The sequence below is a fragment of the Canis aureus genome, unplaced genomic scaffold, assembly GCF_053574225.1.
Source record: "Canis aureus isolate CA01 unplaced genomic scaffold, VMU_Caureus_v.1.0 ptg000200l_RagTag, whole genome shotgun sequence".
Classification (NCBI taxonomy): domain Eukaryota; kingdom Metazoa; phylum Chordata; class Mammalia; order Carnivora; family Canidae; genus Canis; species Canis aureus.
In genome coordinates this window covers 20,800-25,057 of record NW_027554476.1, presented here as the reverse complement: position 1 = coordinate 25,057, position 4,258 = coordinate 20,800, and the positions used below count along the sequence as shown (strand labels likewise).

Here is a 4,258-nt window from a genome sequence, read left to right as displayed (position 1 = left end):
AATAGGACTCCTAAGTTTATATTAATGAGTGGGTAGGGCATTGGGAGAGGGATTCATATAGTTAGGGCTAGTGATAGAGCTAGAATGGGGGCTAGAATGAATATTGATATGGAGGATGTAAGTGGTCGTAGAGGTTCTTTTGTGAAGAGTTTTACTGCATCTGCGATTGGTTGAAGGAGGCCGTAGGGGCCTACGATATTAGGCCCTTTTCGAAGTTGTATGTAGCCTAAGACTTTTCGTTCAACGAGGGTGAGGAAGGCTACGGCAAGAAGGATTGGGATGATAAGAGAGATAATGTTGATAAAGAACATTTTGTTAGGGAGAGGAATTGAACCTCTGATAATAAAGGTTTAAGTTTTACGCAGTTACCGGGCTCTGCCACCCTAACAAAGCCCCTTTTCTCGGGCTTATGAGGAGATAAACTGGTTAGATTGAGTTGACTTCATCTATTAGTTTTAAGGCGCCTTTGTGAGGTAGGCCTTACATCCCTTGTCCTTTCGTACTGGGGGAGGTTATATAATAGATAGAAACCGACCTGGATTACTCCGGTCTGAACTCAGATCACGTAGGACTTTAATCGTTGAACAAACGAACCCTTAATAGCTGCTGCACCATTAGGATGTCCTGATCCAACATCGAGGTCGTAAACCCTATTGTCGATATGGACTCTTGAATAGGATTGCGCTGTTATCCCTAGGGTAACTTGTTCCGTTGATCAAAAATTATTGGATCAATAAGTGATGTTATATTTTGACTTGTGGGTCTAAATTTTAATCACTCGGGAGTTTTTTTATATTCCGAGGTCACCCCAACCTAAATTGCTAACCCACAATAATGGTGTAATGTTATGCCTTGTAGGTATTTAGTATCCATAAGTTTGGGTTAGTTAATTAAAGCTCCATAGGGTCTTCTCGTCTTATTGTGGCATTCCCGCCTCTTCACGGGAAGGTCAATTTCACTGATTGGGAATAAGAGACAGTTAAACCCTCGTGTGGCCATTCATACAAGTCCTTATTTAGAGAACAAATGATTATGCTACCTTTGCACGGTCAGGATACCGCGGCCGTTAAACAAGTGTCACTGGGCAGGCAGTGCCTCCAATACTAGAAATGCTGGAGGTGATGTTTTTGGTAAACAGGCGGGGTTTGTGTTTGCCGAGTTCCTTTTACTCCTTTTAATCTTTCCTTAAATGCATGCCTGTGTTGGGTTAACAATAGGGTAGATAAGTATTTCATTTTTGGGTTGATATTATCAGATTGTTAACTATCAGTGGTCTATCCGTTTCTGATATAAGCTTATGCGGGGAGAAAATAGTTCTTGTTACTCATACTAGCATTGTTGCTTCTATATTTAAATAGAATGGCCCAGGAGGTATAATTAGGAGTTGATGTAATATGATTGGGATTAAGTTATATTGTTTGTTGAGCTGGAACGCTTTCTCAATTGGTGGCTGCTTTTAAGCCAACTATGGTGATGTTAGTATATACTCTCTAATAAAGGTTGTATCCTGATTCTAAGAAGCTGTACCTTCTTAGACTATATTTTAAATTTACATTAAAATTTTGTTTTTTTTTAGGTAAATTTAAAGTTGAACTAAAATTCTGTTTGTGGGCAACCAGCTATCACCAGGCTCGTTAGGCTTTTCACCTCTACCCACAAATCTTCTCACTATTTTGCTACATAGATGAGTTGATCCTTTTAGATTGTTTATGGGTAGCTCGTCTGGTTTCGGGGAGCTTAGCTTAAGTTCTCTTTGTTAAGTCGTTTCTGGCTAGTTCATTATGCAAAAGGTAAAAGGGGTAATCTTTGCTGTTTAATACTGTTAAGATGTCTTTCATCATTCCCTTACGGTACTATCTCTATCGCTCCAATTAAAATTTCTATCTCCTATACTTTTATTATTTAACTAAATGTTTTACTTTATATGTCTGTGATACTTAAGTTTGGGGTTAGTTGGGCTAGCTTTTGTTCAAAGTGGTCATAAGTAATGAAATCTTCTGGGTGTAGGCCAGACGCTTTAGTTAAGCTACACTTTGATTAATCCAAGCACACCTTCCGGTATGCTTACCTTGTTACGACTTGTCTCCTCTTGTGTCTTAGTTAAGTTAATATGGTTATGGTTGTGTCTTATTACTTGAGGAGGGTGACGGGCGGTGTGTGCGTGCTTCATGGCCCTATTCAATTAAGCTCTCTATTCTTAATTTACTACTAAATCCTCCTTCAGTTTTTAATTTCATAAAAACGTTCGTGGAATGTTCTTGGGTAGAAAATGTAGCCCATTTCTTCCCACCCCATAAGTTACACCTTGACCTAACTTTTTTATGTAAAATGATTGTGCTTACTATTCTACCTTTTGAGGGTTTGCTGAAGATGGCGGTATATAGACTGAATTAGCAAAGGGTGGTGAGGTTTATCGGGGTTTATCGATTATAGAACAGGCTCCTCTAGAGGGATATAAAGCACCGCCAAGTCCTTTGAGTTTTAAGCTATTGCTAGTAGTCCTCTGGCGAATTATTTTGTTGTAAAATTATCTATGTTTAGGGCTAAGCATAGTGGGGTATCTAATCCCAGTTTGGGTCTTAGCTATCGTGTAGTCAGATTATTATAAAGTCACTTTCGTGGTCTATTTTATGGTAACTGTAGCTTTTTACGGCTTAGTTAAGTTTTAACTTTAGTGCAAAGGTATCTTAAACACGCTTTACGCCGTGGGCCTATTAGTTTGGGTTAATCGTATGACCGCGGTGGCTGGCACGAAATTTACCAACCCTTTTTAGTATGGCTTAGTCAAACTTTCGTTTATGGCTTAATTTTTATCACTGCTGTATCCCGTGGGGGTGTGGCTTAGCAAGGTGTTATGAGCTACTTAAGAGTGTGCTTGATACCTGCTCCTTTAGATCACTGCTGATTTTAAGGGCATTCTCACTGGGGCGTGGAGACTTGCATGTGTAAGTCTACTAAGAACTAATAGGAAGGCTAGGACCAAACCTTTGTGTTTATGGAGTCGTGCGACTCATCTTGGCATTTTCAGTGCCTTGCTTTATTAATTAAGCTACATTAACTTATACTGAAATTGTAGTGTGTATAATAAATAAAATACATAGTAAATATGAGAGGAAAAAAAAAGGGGATGCTATCTATAGATAGACCACGAGATCGAATGCGTGTAAGACTGTTGTGTTAAGTTAACTAGAGTAGCAATACATTTGTATACAATTTAAATAAAGCTTGTGAGTATTGTATGCACTTAGTCCTGTTTTTGGGGTTTGGCAGGACATAAATAAGTGTATAATAGATGACATGAGTTTATGGGGGGTAAGGGGGGTTTGTATAAGTTAACTTAATGTCTTGCGCGTGTACGTACGTGTACACACGTGTACGTACGTGTACACACGTGTACGTACGTGTACACACGTGTACGTACGTGTACACACGTGTACGTACGTGTACACACGTGTACGTACGTGTACACACGTGTACGTACGTGTACGTACGTGTACGTACGTGTACGTACGTGTACACACGTGTACGTACGTGTACACACGTGTACGTACGTGTACACACGTGTACGTACGTGTACACACGTGTACGTACGTGTACACACGTGTACGTACGTGTACACAGTGTGTCCTAGAATTATATGTCCTGAAACCATTGACTGAATAGCACCTTGATTTTATGCGTGAGTTGATAAATGATAATGAATAAGTCCAGCTACAAGTTATTTGACTGCATTAGGGCCGCGACGGGCATATTCCCTGAGAGCAGAAGATAAGTTAGAGTTAGTGCCGTTGCGGTCATAGATGAGTGATAGCAGATTCCCCCCCTAAAAATAAAAGATACCAAATGCATGACACCACAGTTATGTGTGATCATGGGCTGATTAGTCACTAGTCCATCGAGATGTCCCATTTGCGAGAATTAGTAGGATTGGAATAAATAGAGTCATGGCCCTGAGGTAAGAACCAGATGCCAGGTATAGTTTCATGATAGTAACCCCCACATTAGCATGGGCCCGGAGCGAGAAGAGTGACATTACAGGCAAGGATTGATGGTTTCTCGAGGCATGGTGATTAAGCCCTTATTGGACTAAGTGATATGCATCTAGTTACTGTTGAGGATCAATGGGTTGTGGAATTGGACTAGACATGTCCTATGTAAAGATATAATATCATGTACATGCTTATATGCATGGGGCAAGCCATTAATGCACGACGTACATAGGGGAGGGAAAGAAGGATTTTTTGGAGATACTGACATA

At 40.0% G+C, this 4,258-nt stretch overlaps 1 pseudogene; it reads right to left on the bottom strand.

The window, feature by feature from the left end:
• Positions 1 to 2,035: 2,035 nt before the first annotated feature.
• Positions 2,036 to 2,990, bottom strand: LOC144309726 (18S ribosomal RNA; annotated as a pseudogene).
• Between the last annotated feature and the right edge of the window lie 1,268 nt (positions 2,991 to 4,258).